This window comes from Pocillopora verrucosa, chromosome 5 (genome assembly GCF_036669915.1).
Source record: "Pocillopora verrucosa isolate sample1 chromosome 5, ASM3666991v2, whole genome shotgun sequence".
Classification (NCBI taxonomy): Eukaryota; Metazoa; Cnidaria; class Anthozoa; order Scleractinia; family Pocilloporidae; genus Pocillopora; species Pocillopora verrucosa.
The window spans coordinates 11,761,663-11,776,389 of NC_089316.1; the positions used below are offsets into that span (position 1 = coordinate 11,761,663).

The 14,727-nt window shown below is 36.5% G+C and overlaps 1 long non-coding RNA gene across 1 annotated transcript; it reads left to right on the forward strand.

Annotated features, from left to right (window-relative positions):
• The first annotated feature begins 3,553 nt into the window (after positions 1–3,553).
• On the forward strand, positions 3,554–8,579 carry LOC136281337 (uncharacterized). The gene is made up of 3 exons (XR_010717688.1): positions 3,554–3,651; positions 6,115–6,213; positions 8,439–8,579. It is a non-coding gene; the product is annotated as an uncharacterized lncRNA (long non-coding RNA).
• The last annotated feature ends 6,148 nt before the right edge of the window (positions 8,580–14,727 follow it).

A 14,727-nucleotide genomic window follows, 5' to 3' on the forward strand; every position in this document is an offset into this window, starting at 1 on the left:
GAAAAGGATTTGGGACTTAGGGGTTGGGGGTGGGAGGGATTCGAATAATTATGGATACCTCTCGAAAACTACTGGCTACGCCCCTGCTCTAGTACGTCATATGTCTTTGTGAGTACTCCAAAGAGCGTTTGTTTCGAGCATTCGCGCTCAGTAAGTCGTTCACTTTGTCTTGCGCTTGAATATAAGGGAAAAATTAGCTTTAGAGTATAGATATTTACTCGTATTTTTGCAATCAAGAAACTCTGGCCAAAGAACATTGAGGTCGGAATTCACTTAGATGTCCAGCACATGTTATGCACATTACCACCCTGAAGCATCTTATTTAATTCCTCACAGCTTAAAATTAGAATGCATTTTCTCCTCACTGTTCTCTATGCATTTCCTAAGGAACGGACATAAACAATTGTTTTAACAGTCAAGAGCTTCCTAAGTTGGTGTTCAGTTACTTTATTCTCTAGTTCTGAATTTCTGATTCAGGACTGTAAGGAGGAAAAGATGCTAGACACTGTCTGAGTTGAATTAATCGTTTGTGGTGAGCTTGAAGTAACAGCGTAATTTTTCATAGAATGAGGTTCCCCTTGTCCTTGTGTGGTGAATAAGCATAAAACATATAATGGCCTCATTATAGAATAAAATTTGTAGACTGCTGAGCTGTCATTTTGATCTTAAAAAGTGTGAAAGGTCAAGAAAAATCAAATACACAACCCTTCCTCAGGCTTAACCCCCATGATTCTTTGTGGTTTAAGGAGGTTTCGCCCCATTGAAAGTTCAACAATTGACAAGTTTACCCCTGCTACGACGAGTTCCCTTTTGTTCCCTTCAAATATGATATCGATTTATATAGCAAAGCCTAAAAGTAGAGCTCCAGTCAGTTTATTTTCCATCCCTTCAACTTACTAAAACTCCTAAGCACTGGTTGTCGTAGACTTAACGAGATGCTGAACGGAGGGACGCCATTCTCACAACTTGCAAAGCGATCAACATATCAACATGCATGCTAGTCAGCAGTATTTTAAAGCACCTGAAGACCTTTGTTGATGTAACTAATTGTTGAACGGATTGTCCAGGATTTAGAATGTTTTCTTCAGATGTCATGTATTATTTCAGTATCGGTTGAAATGATATTTTATTGCGCGTGTTTGTTAATTTCGGTTTAGATTGAATGAAACGACGGTAAACGCTTCGAGTTAAGATCTAGATATCACCGGTCGATTGAAATGTTTACACTCGGGATGATTATTCAGTGAAACAATGTGCTAGAATCGTATTAGCATCTCATAAACCTCTGGATGTCGCCATTTATGACTGATTACTTCAGTGATTTTTCTCTAACGTGTCAAACTCCTCTAATAAGCGTTGAAAATTAAAAAGAAAATTCACTTTTCAACTCTTGTTTATGTTTAAATTCTCCTCTTTCAACTGCTCTGGCCAGAAATACTTCTGCTGTAACTGCATATATCAGTGTAAATGTCTCTAAACCAACCGTCCTCTATCTTGGCAACTCTAGCCACTGAAATACTAAAGTTGTCTACCATCTGTTTAATTTCTTGTACTGTGAAAGTTTGATTTTAACGAAGGCAAGCTAGAACTGGAATATATTTTTACATTACAGAAATTGATTCAGACATCAATCGAGTTTTGTATTAAGTTTTAAAGTTGAGTCGTTGTTGTTACTGACCTATAAGGAGGAATTTATAATTCAGAAACAATTCCGACAGCTTGTGAGAGATGGAAAATTATCAGCTGTCATTGGGAGAAAGAAATTAACAACGATTCAAGAGTCAATGCTACTCCTTTCTGGTACAGCGGTGAAAAACTTATCAACTTTTCTGCAATTCCTGCAACAGAGGCAGAATTCGTGTGGGAGAGTAACACAAAAATAGTTGAAGATCGTTTTCTTTCTTCTCATTTATAAAGACACTTTTTTGAAAAAGGAACAAATCGAGGTACACCACAACTTCTTTGCGAAAAAATACGATATTGATACTTGAAAAATCTTCACTCGAACAGTCAACAAGTTTGAGTGGTTGATTCAGGCGTTATGATGCGTGATGAAGCAAAGGCATGACTTTAGAATTTCACACGGAATAACTTGTAAAATTTCAAAATGTTTTAAAACCAGTGTTAATGACTTTAAACTCAACAGATTGAAAGTTGCGTGAAATGTATTTGAATTTCACAGGGGTCGCTCCGTGAAATTTAAATGAGCCAGAACCCTCTTTTTGTAACTACTCATGTTTGTTTCAATGTGAACCTCTCCACCTGCTCACTCAAGGGCGTTTCTTCGTCTTGATTGGCTAGCATTCACTAGGTAGCTGATGGTGCAAATAACTTAATTTTCGTCGGCGGCTTAATTGCCCCAATTGACTTGTCGGATTACAAGTGTTTGTAATCGGACAGTTTGGACTTGAAACAACCAATTAGTCCACAAATTAGGCCTGTTAATAACCACTTAACATATTCGTGCAATTTGTAGTTGACACAGGTAGAATGATAATCTTAAAGCTTTATGATTAAAAACGAAGCCACGCGTATTTGTGCTCATCATTTATTTAAAATCTTGACACACCTGCGGCAGGAAACATGAGAAAAAAAAGGACAAAAAAGAGAGTGAAAACTTATGAATAAACTCAAAATAAAGAAAAATGTTTACCCTAACGGTACATAGCTTTACAAGCATTTAAAAACGACGAGGCTGCTTCTAAAGAGTGGACATAAATATTCATCTACAGGACTAAAAACATGACTAATTGCTTGACATAAATTAAGTAACAAAACACAACGATATAAACATCGAGTTCAAGTACACAACGCAATTAATGAAACATCCAAACACTAACAGGTAATTAAAACCCAAACGCGATACGCACTGGAAACGCTGTAAAGGCGTGTGAAGGAGGAGAGCCGGTTAACGGCAAATACTGGCTACAAAGTAATAGGGAAAATGATTGAGATAGGTGCAAAAATGGTTGCGGCAAGGATGCTTTATTTCCAGAAAGAGAAGGAAAGGGCGGAGTTTGCCCTAGATGGCCAATACTGAGACGGGCTCAAAACAACAGATATCAATGTCGCGATATTGTGATGAGTCGTTGATAAATTCAACAACCGGCTAAACAAAGTCAGGTGGAAAAGTTTTGTGCCACACAAGTATTTCACACCAAGTTTACTGCAAACGTGGCAATTATTCCACGGACCATGCCTTTAGAAAAGCTTTCTATCTACCACAACTTTGTTTCAGTTTTTTCTTTTCGGTTTTGCCTTCAGGACAGGCCAAATCCTGCTGTGAGAAGAATAAATTTCGCTACTAACTGACAAATGACAAAACTTTAAAAAAATTAACCTTTCATAAGATTTTCCTTTCTCAGGTTTCTTCAATTTGGTGTTTCCCAGAATTTTGTAAGCGTTTTTAAGAAAGCTGTACGGTCTGTTTGTTTGATTGTCCGCTAGTTCTTATCACAGAGATAAGTGATTCTGAACTTCCGGTTGTAGCACAATTCATTTCCGCTTTGTTGCTCTCAACCAACTTATTACCCAAAATACATTAAGCGTTCTTTAAGATGGTGGACGAAAGAGAGTGAGTATTTACCTGAAACAGTGAGCTCAAAGGGAAAAGGTTACAGGAGAATCTCTTTTGCGGATTGCAAAACAGAGGTGAGATTTTAGTCGACACATGTGTTCACTACGCTGAAGTAGTACTTGTAGTTAACAAAAGTAAGTGCGTTTTAATAAAGTCAGGTTCAAGATTGTCCAAGACCTGGCTATTCAAATGCTGGTGCACGTCGCCGTTAGGGGTTGTAGCTAGGGATTGTTCCAGTTTATGCTTACATTTCTTTTTCTGCAGAGCATCGCATTGGTAAATAACCCAGTAGGAAAGTTATTATAAACCTATAATTTAAAAAAAAAAAATACATCGAAGGCACTTGAGGTTTGGTTTGTTTATTTATAATTAAGCTTACATGTACATAGTGTTAAGGATTTACATTTGTTTTTATCCACGGAAAAATAGCGATTACATGTAGCTATTGCTTAAAATGAATTCCTTAGAACAAATTTATCTTCAGGTTTTTTTAAAATTATTTTTTGTCTTGTTTTGCGTTGTTTTTTTTCGATTCGCCCTCCAGCATAATGCAACTTATGATTAAATTAATCAAGTGTAGAATGGATTCTTTTCCTCACCAATGAAATGAAAAAAAAAAAGTCAAGGGAAAGTCATGTTCATTTTTGATGGCAGCTTATCAAATGATCACAGCACAATAAAGGTGTAATAAAAGTACTGTACCACTGAAGAGTAGCCACATGTCAGCTGTTAAAGCACTATGGTGGTGTGATCTCTGGGAAGATTTGTTTGCTGCTGCACTTGGGGATGACAGAGAGTAACTTAACTGTTCAATAAGTGTCTTCTTTTGAGTTTCAAACTTGGAAAAGGTTGCAATTCTGCCCCCTGATATGACTTACCTTAAAAAAATGAAGGAAACTAAAGAAATAAATGAAATGCACTGTTGCTGCCAAAAATCACATGGACAAAATTTATTTTAAATTTATACATTTTTTTATTCTATAACAATTTCATTAAGCTCTTTTGTTTTCAAGTCTGTTACTTTTATTGATTTTCTGTACACTTTTTTTTTTGCTTAATTTATCTATGTTTATATCATTTGTATAAGTTCTTTCCTGTAAATTTTGTTTATTCTTGTTTATAGTTTAACTTTGCTGCATCATTTTTCTTCGTGACTTTAAATGGTTCTCCACTGTCTTTAACCAGCCATTTCTTCTAGGATCTCATGTAACATTTGTTGGTGTCTTTTGTTCTCCTTTATTTTGTTTTCTTGTTTGTCTATTTCTGAAGCAACTTATTATTTGTAATTTTATTTTAGCAACCACTTCCTTTGTTCACCTTGCTTTGATTCTTCACTTTTTTTGTTTTGTTTGGAAGTATATTAAAGAGCATGTTTTTGTTTGGATCATTAAAATATTTTTGGCCATGATCATGAGTATCTTCGGGACTGTGATTCTCACTAACCACAAAATTTGCATCTTTTCCTCTCTTTGATTTATCTTTTTGGAACCAATGATGCTGCTGTTTCCTCCAGCATATCAAAATTTGCTCAGCAAGTCTCCGACATCTTGTATTCCTCTTGATAATTTTCCCCCTGACCTGCATACCTGCTTCTTGATTTATATACTGATGATAAGATATTACCTAATAAATCTGTCCTGAAGAGATGTTTGGTTGCTTACAATTCTGATTCTTTTTTGCTCAGTATACCATGAATGACAACCCAATTGGTAGCCTTTGAAAACCCATGTCTTTTGTTAGAAAAAAGAATGCTCATGCCAGAGGTTTATATTAAGAGTTATATTACAGCTTCCCTCTTTTCACACCAAATGGAGGCTATTACTGTATGTTTATTATCCTTCAAATATTTTTCAACATGCAAGAAACATTTTTATGAACATACTACTATTTATGGCTTGTCAGTGTTCTCTGAAATGATTTTATGAACAAAAAAAGCATGTTCCTTCTATAACAAAGCTTTTCATCTTGAATCAAAACTTAAACACAGAGTTTTCCACATTGGATGTAATGTTTCAAAATTGAGGAATTATGAGGTATATCCTTGGATATCTCCCATTTTTAGCTAGGGGATATTCTGTCATGTGATGGGTTTAGACCATTTGCCCACCAGCAAATATATTTGTTGGATTATAATGGAATTATTGATCATAAGTAATTTTTTATAGGAGTAAGGTAGCTGAGGTATTTAAGTGTAATGTGTGGTCTTGTAATTAAGATTTTAAAATATGAAAAAAGAAGGAAAAAAACAGAGATAAAGATAAAGATAAAGAAACTAACTTTGTTTTGATTGTTTTTAGGCTCAATCAATGTTATAGATAGCACTGTGTATAATGTTCAATTCTGTCTAAAACTGTCTCCTCTCAGCCGACTACCTGAAATCTTCCACGAGCTGAGAGTTGACTCACTCAACTGAAAACCTTACACAGTTTGTTTTTAGTATGGCTGAGAATATGCTGGAAATTGTTTAAATGCTCAACCAAAAATTTGTCTTCAAGTTGTCTTAGATATTTTATTTCATTTAAATGTTTTTTTTTCAGGCCCTTCTTTATGGAAACTGTGTGTCCCAGAAAGACAACAGTACCAAACATGCCTGCGATAAGGAGTTTCGAGCTCTTAAAGCCTGTATGAGACAAGCAGTAAGTTTCCTAGTCGATTGATCAGGCTCTCTTTTCTTTCTGTGTCTAATTAGCTTGGGTACCATCATGATGTTAGATTTCAAACCACAAAATCAATTATCATAACAAGATAGTCAAAGGGGGTACAAAAGTGTCCTGTTAGGGTTGGCAGCTATCTTCTACCCAGTGACAGATGTTAAGAATAATTCTAGCAATCAAGAGACAAAGCACAATTTAATAACAGGAATTTATTGCCTTTAATTCTGATTATCACCTTGCAACAACCAATTACATTATCTAATTTACTAGCATAAAACCCATAACAAATCAAGCATTCTTTTCCATGTGATAAAAGTAGCTCTGGCACATCTGTTATACTGAGTGATTTACTACAAAAGTGAGCTAAGTGATTAAATCGTTAGACAAACAACTCTACTGATTGTTTCTTAAGTGTAGTTCAGTAAACCCAAGTGAATAGGGCTAAGTTGCCAATAAAGAGTGGGGTGTTAAAAAGAGGAAGCCTTGGTTTTAGGGTGCAATGCATTCTTTGCCATACTTGTCCAGAGTTTGTTTCAGATCAAACTTTGTTAATGTACTTAAACATAAGTACCTAATGACTGGCTTCAAGGGAAAAAGTGAGTTTTCTTTTCCAAGACTCTCAAATGTTCCTGAGCTGAGGCCAAAGGGGAAAATTAGGGTCAAATAAAAAATGGTTTTTGAGGTGGGAAGTATAACATCATGATTTTAAACAATTGCAAAATAATTTTGATTACCTAGTACATACTTATACATGTACTCTCAAACTCTTATACTCTCAAATTAGTCAGCTTTCATCAGAATTAATCATGTTCATACTTTATAATGCAATGGTACTTTCCCACATTGAGAGAGGGATGGGGTTTAAAATCTCATTGTCAAATTGTTGGTGTCCTTTTTTGTTATTTTCTCCTCGATTTTAATTACCAGTCATCAGAAAAAATTAGAGAGAGAGACTTGAGATAAATAAGAGACTACAGCAAGTCACTTAGACATAAGACTGTTGTGCTTTGTCTACCTAAGTTCAAATACTACCTTTAAAATAATCTAATGATAATCATTATATACTGGAACAAAATGTTTCCTTCCTGGTTGGTCTATTGTGAATGAAGTGAAAAATAACTTGTTAAGTTACTTATTAAGTTACAGGTTTTCCATACCACACACTGACTTGAAATTAAAGCTTTTAAAGATAACTAAACAGCACTAAACTTTTTCATTGTTAAAGAAAAAAAACATTAAAATTCGATGTGTCCATCACCCTCTGCAATCTAATGAATAGTCAGATTGCACAATATAATTATCTTATGGCATTTTCCAATTGGTTGAAAATATTTTAAGAAATGTGCACCAGAAATTTACAAAGAGCAGTATTTGTATGAGGTTTTGTTTATAACATATCTGCATAGTACAGCATAAACAGCTCTTGCATTTCATAATTTATGGTTACTCATAATTTGTTATGAAAGGTTTTCAAAAAGCACTCCCATAGCTTGTGCAATTACAAAAGCTTTCTAAACATCACTCATGACTTTTAATTAGGAAATGTACTTGAGCTCATGGGATTTCCCTTACAAATACATGTGAGATTAAATTAGATTCGTAGAATTGAGCAATAGAAAAAGAGAAATGAAATTCATCATATCTGGAAGATGATGCTCATGTAATTGTTCTGCCATTATACACTTTTTCCATCTGCATCCTGTGCTCACATGTGCCAATTCCTGCAAGAACACACTGTCAGCCAAGGAAATCATAGAAGCACAATGCTATTTTAGAATCCTTAATATATACACATGCATTTGGTATTGTATGTTTTAACCCTTTAAACTCTAACATCTTGTATATGTGCATATTCTCCATTCTTTTCTCTATGTATTTCCTAATGTTCTGACAAGGAGAATTTGTTCAATAATCAAGAGCTTTTTTTCATTATAGTAATCATGTCCTCTATTCAGTCTCATGATAATAATGATAATTTAGGGGTAATATTGCAAGGAGAAATTAGTTGCTTGTCACTATTTGGGGTTAAAGGTTCAGCGAAAGTTTATGTTTAAACAGTAGAAAACCTGGTGTGCCTGGCCTTTTTTTTCCTATAGGACAAGTTGTAAGTAAAATAGGGATTCTTATCAATGAAAAATTTATTACGTATTTAACTTTTATACCTCTCTTAAGTTTCCCTCTGGTTTGATGATGTATTTTTGTTGCAGGCGAAGAAAATTTAAGTGTAGAAACTTGGAAAGAGAGAACGACCACTCCTGTTGCAGCAAAGTTCGGAGACAGAAGATGCCATAGGGGACCACTCACTTTTTGCCTGGGGTAAAAAATGTTGTAACGAGATTTTTGGGCTAGTGGAAACTTAAAAACAATGTAATGGACATCCTTGTGCTCATTTTGAATGCCATGATTTTACTAGTTTTTTAATTTGTTTTGTTTTTTTTTTTAGGTACTAGGCAGTTGAACCCATGAAGAACAGAAACATCAGTCATCGAAAAGAATACTGGGCATATGATCATAAAGAAGTCAAGTTTTAACTTAGTTTGATGGCTTGTTATTGAAATTGTGCATTCTAATGATGTCGCTTGTTAATTGTCATCTGAAATCCGCAAGTTTTAATATTTCTACCTCAGTGTCCCCATCCTCTGTCCCTGAGATGTCAAAGTGGCAGTTGCACTGTGTGATGCTGATAAGGATTTGTTTTATCCTGTTGTGGCTCTCTTTTCCAAGCTTTTGAAAAGAGTATCTATTAAACTAAAAATGCCCATGGCTCATTTCACCTCAGTTGGATTTTGTAACAGAAAGATGTACAATACCCTACTTACAGCCTACCACACCACAGGAAGCCCAAACTTTTACATTAACACTTTGATAGTATATTAATACTGCAAAGATGTAAACATTATAAACTGCTGCTTATAAGACCCCAACCCCCATTTATAAGCCTTCTCTTTCCCCCCCCCCCCCCCCCCCAGGTTGAATGCCCATCTACCTTTAAACAACAATATATAAAATACAGATATTAATAAAATATAAAAGAAAAATTGAATACTAGGAGAGCAAAGATGAACTTTAAGGGAGAAGTCTGAACTTCGGCTTTGTTATCTTGGAACTTTGTTCGTATTGTTAGTTTTTTTTTTTTAAATTCTGTTTTAAATGTATTGAAACGAGTTTGAATTATTTTGACGTTTTGAAGCTTTATTAAGAGGCGATCTCTGTAAGAGCGGTCCAGGGCATTTCGCATCGGAAAAAAGTTTTCCCTCAAACTTTACCCAATAAACTATCTTTGGTAACAAGTAAATAAAACCACATTAGTTTTTGGAAATACCTCAAAATAAAATTTTTAGAGCTCTCAAAAGTCAAAGCTGCAAAAGGCCCTTTTTTGACCTCTTGCGACATCGAAAATTTCAAATGTTGAATAGCCCGGTCCTCGTATCACACCGCATGCAACAAAAAATATTTTGTATTCTTAAAGTGTGTGATATATAAGGTGTATAAAATGCATTTCAATTTTGATATTCGTTTATTCAGAGGCTCGTCATAATTGATTTAAAAACACTCGTTGGACAGCTTTCTGAAATTGGTTAAAAGTACTCTTTCTTTCTCGATTGATATTGCTCAAGTCCAGACCAGACCATTAAAAACTCCGCTTGATTTCTGCTAATAAGATGTTTGGCTGCAGAAAAATATAAAAACATCTTGCACTTATTGATTTTCTTCGCCGAGGTGACTTCGAACTTTTAGCGATATTGCAAGCGTGACAGCCGATTATGCAAATTAGTTCATTGAGCAAACTCCGACCGTTTTATGTGAGTAGCTCAATAAATCTTAGAAGTAGAAAATATAATAGAAAATATAGAAGGACAGAGCTTTAAACCACACCGATTAATACCTTAAACATTTTAAAAGGCCAAAATTTGACAAATTTTATTATCTCGTGACGAAAGACGTCAACAACAACGTATCGAATATCAATTTGATTAGCGCTCGCAAACCCCTTTTTAAAAATTTGGCTTCTGTTATTTCATATTTGAGTTCTGATGGCTTGCGCTATTCAAACCTGTATGAACATTTCAAAACCAAACTACAGGATTCTATTTAGTGTAACCGGCGATAACAGCACACACTGAAATACACCGTGACCACTGTCACATAATTCAATTGTACATGTGTAATTATCCTCATTTGCTTCTCCCTTCTTAATAAAGCAGCGATAACATCGCCTTTTGGATCCGAATTCTGGTCGGCAGGAATAAGAGAAATTTTGTCTGCACACCTGTCTTTATGAAAGTTTCTATTCAGAACTCTAGGGAGTTCTTGTGGAAAAGGACCACGCGATTTTTGAGGAAATAAATTATTACGTTACGTGTGACCTCATTTTTCCAACAATTAGCTATATCTATACTGTAAAGTGCGTAATTATATTAGCTGTAATCATATTAGCTGTAATTCATATTTCTCTTTCGGTACTGGTTTGCTTGGGATTAATAACATTAAATTCTTGAAGCGGTATTCGCCAAAAGAAGTCCTGTTTTCAGTCGCGTTCTTCAGAAACTTTGTTAGAAGACTCACGAGGAGTTTCCGGTTTGTTTAACTTGCCTCAGAGTACTGACTCAATAAAGAGTCATCTCTGCTTAATCCATTTGTCAAAAGAGAGTTTCACAGAAGGAGAGCTTATCTTTGCAAGGGCTGGCCTGTTCGATGCAGAAGACTCAGTTATGGCAAAATGTGGGTCTGCGCAAAGCATAGGCACACTTATGGGAAGTTCTGGCGCCAAAGTTCAGCGTGCCAGTATCCGACACACCCTGGTAGCGATTCCAAAGGGCTAAAGAGCCGGTATTCTGTCAATTTGCAAAAGTCAAAGGCCATTTCTAAGATGTATGGTGTTATATAGAGGTTTACACGATACTGCAGCTGAGGGAGCGGATGGTTTCAAGGATTTTCTCCAAATTATAGACGAATTGGAAAGCGTGGGGGCAGAAAAGGACTAGTGTAAAGAAGTTCGGAAGAGGCTTCAAGAGAGCAAGTTGTATTTGAAGACTACATACCGTAATCACTGCGAAGAGGACGATAGCAAATGTGCCGATCACTGTAGGGTCTTTGCACTGGGCTATGCTGGTGACACTGAAGTTCAGAAAGTATACAGTCACAGTCACAACGTGAAGTGTGAGGATTGTGAGATGTTGAAGAGTGCTCTTGAAGAAGTAAAAGGCGCTATTTCTGAGTACACAATGCAATTGGGTAGGTTTCAAGCGGAAGACTATCTGTATGAAGCAAAAAATGCTGCCGTTAAGACCTTTGAATGGAGAGGGTATATCCTGAGAGCAGAAACCAGGATCAGTACGAGCTGCAAATTTTCGATACTTTGGAGGGAGATGAAGCATTTATAATAGTTGACTGGACAATGAAGTTCATAGCGATGAAGTTCCGGGAAAAGCAAGCAGAATGGTTTCCCTAGAGGGAAATCAATTGGCATGTGAGTAGCGCTGTTGTAAGACAGGAGGAAAGCCTGGAAGTAACCTGATACGTAGACCTTCTTAACAGCTGTAAAAAGACTGGTTTTCAGTGCTGTCAGTCCTAGAAAATCTCTTTGTCACCATAAAGTTAAGAAATTCAGGAATAAAAAAGGCCCTTTATAAGATCGGATGAAGCAGGTTGCTATCACAACAGTAAGCTAGTATCAACTCTACGAGGGCTCGGACATCACGATTGCCACTTTCAGCAACTTACACAAGAGGGCCTGCGCGTTTGGAGAGCGTTTAATGTTGGGTCTGGAAAGTTTATTCGGTAAAATTAAAATTGCAATTTTTCCACAGAAAAAATGACGGATCTGGTGAAGGAGATTCCATTTTTCCCCACTACTGCTCGACGAACTGCATCAGCAGGAGAAAGCAATGATAGCAACGACGGTAGTTCCTATCAATGCCCTGAACCTGGTTGCGATGAAGATTTTAAGACGCAGGCCGACCTTGACTTCCATATGAACTAGCTAGTTCATCATGTAAGTCCTGTGCCTGCGAGCATGACTTAAAGTCTTTATGACAAAGTGAAGAGGTAGTGGGTCCATTACTTTCAGTCATTGTCATTAGAGGGTGAAAGTTCGACTGAACTGGTTGCAGTGGCCACAGAACCCTTGACAAGTACATCAAAGCTTCCCATGGAATGGGCTCTTCATAAGAGAGGTGCAAGTGAACGGCTTTCGCAAAACGTCAGGCAGTAATTGAAACAGAAATTTAATATCGGATGAGACACTGGTAGAAACCAAACCCAGTGAAAGTAGCAAAGGATATGCGAACTGCTTGCACAATAGATGGAGAGAGAATGTTCGATAGAACAGAGTGGTTATCCAACATACAGATTCAGGGTTTCTTCTCGAGATTGTGCCTTAAACAGCAATCTACAATACAACAAGAATCGGGTGATGCCACCGACGCAGACGACCACTTGATAGAAGCATCCGCGTCTGATGTAGACGAAGGGTGTTTGAGAGAGGCGAGGAACACAGTAATGGATGAGATAGATTGAAACATCCAATCATGTTTGATATCTATGATGTGTGCTCGTTGGCAAGAGAAGCAAGGTTGTCTAGTCTCAAAGTCAAGATGCTAAGAGACATATGCGAACATTTTGAGCTCGCATTCAAAATGCAAGATACAAATGCAGCACCTCTTGCAAAAATGGAGGAAATGATTTCAGAGTGCAGTTGTTATGCAATCTAGTTATGACGTCCACCCGTTATGCGAATGCGATATCTTTTTTTTTGCAAGAACTCTTCAAACTTATGAACAGAGACTGTTATGCAGAAAGATGTGACGACCAAATATCATTTTTTCCCTTTCAGCGAGAAATCCGAGAAATCGCTGCTTTATTTAGACGTGAGAAGTATTCAGGACAATTACACGATGGAATTACGTGACAGAGTCACTGGTCACGGTGAATTTAGTGTGTGCTGTTATCGCCGGTTACACTAAATAGAATCCTGTAGTTTAATTTTGAAATGTTCATACAGGTTTGAATAGCGTAAGCCATCAGAACTCAAATATGAAATAACAGAAGCCAAATTTTTAAAAAAGGGGTTTGCGAGCGCTAATCAAATTATGATATTCGATACGTTGTTGTTGACGTCTTTCGTCACGAGATAATAAAATTTGTCAAATTTTGGCCTTTTAAAATGCTTAAAGTATTAATCGGTGTGGTTTAAAGCTCTGTCCTACTATATTTTTCTACTTAAAATGGTTAAAATCTAAGATTTATTGAGCTACTCACATAAAACGGTCGGAGTTTGTTCAATGAACTAATTTGCATAATCGGCTGTCACGCTTGCAATATCGCTAAAAGTTCGAAGTCACCTCGGCGAAGAAAATCAATAAGTGCAAGATGTTTTTATATTTTTCTGCAGCCAAACATCTTATTAGCAGAAATCAAGCGGAGTTTTTAATGGTCTGGTCTGGACTTGAGCAATATCAATCGAGAAAGAAAGAGTACTTTTAACCAATTTCAGAAAGCTGTCCAACGAGTGTTTTTAAATCAATTATGACGAGCCTCTGAATAAACGAATATCAAAATTGAAATGCATTTTATACACCTTATATATCACACACTTTAAGAATACAAAATATTTTTTGTTGCATGCGGTGTGATACGAGGACCGGGCTATTCAACATTTGAAATTTTCGATGTCGCAAGAGGTCAAAAAAGGGCCTTTTGCAGCTTTGACTTTTGAGAGCTCTAAAAATTTTATTTTGAGGTATTTCCAAAAACTAATGTGGTTTTATTTACTTGTTACCAAAAATAGTTTATTGGGTAAAGTTTGAGGGAAAACTTTTTTCCGATGCGAAATGCCATGGACCGCTCTTAGAGAGATCGCCTCTTAAAAACCGTTAAATGCAAAACGCATTTTGATCAGCGCCCAGCTGGTTTCGCTTTTTCTATTCTGTTCACAAGCCCCCTCGGACATAGGGCCCTCCGTTTATAGGCCCTCTCGGATACAGGCCCCTTCGTTTATAAGCTCTTCCTAAACCTCTAACAAAGTTGTATAGTCGCTGAGCTTATAATCGCTAGATTTCGGTATATTTGTGTTGTGGATCATAAAGGATTGGAATAGTCACATTCTCAACTTGAAAGTTTGATTCCGTTTTCATTGAGAACAAAGATAACGTAGCTTTTTTTCGAATTTTTATGGCTGTTTTGCGGCTGATTAGCTCGCTGTTGAGAGAGGCAAGAGAGGGAACTGAGAGCTACCTATGCGGCCGTAAATCAGCTTCAAAAAACTTAAAAAATTCAAACGAACAAACAATATAGAGGCAAGTAAATTTATTTGTTGAACAGTGTTTCAAATTTCTGGGCCAAGTATGCAACAGTTTGTTCTCAGACAAATCCTCATACCGTCGTTCGTCGGCTAAAATAATCATCATATTTGCATAGTTTTAAAGGCTTACTTGCGAGCTTGGGCTGCCTGTGGGCTCAGGCACGCATTCAGCGTAGAACTTAAAAACAAGAAAA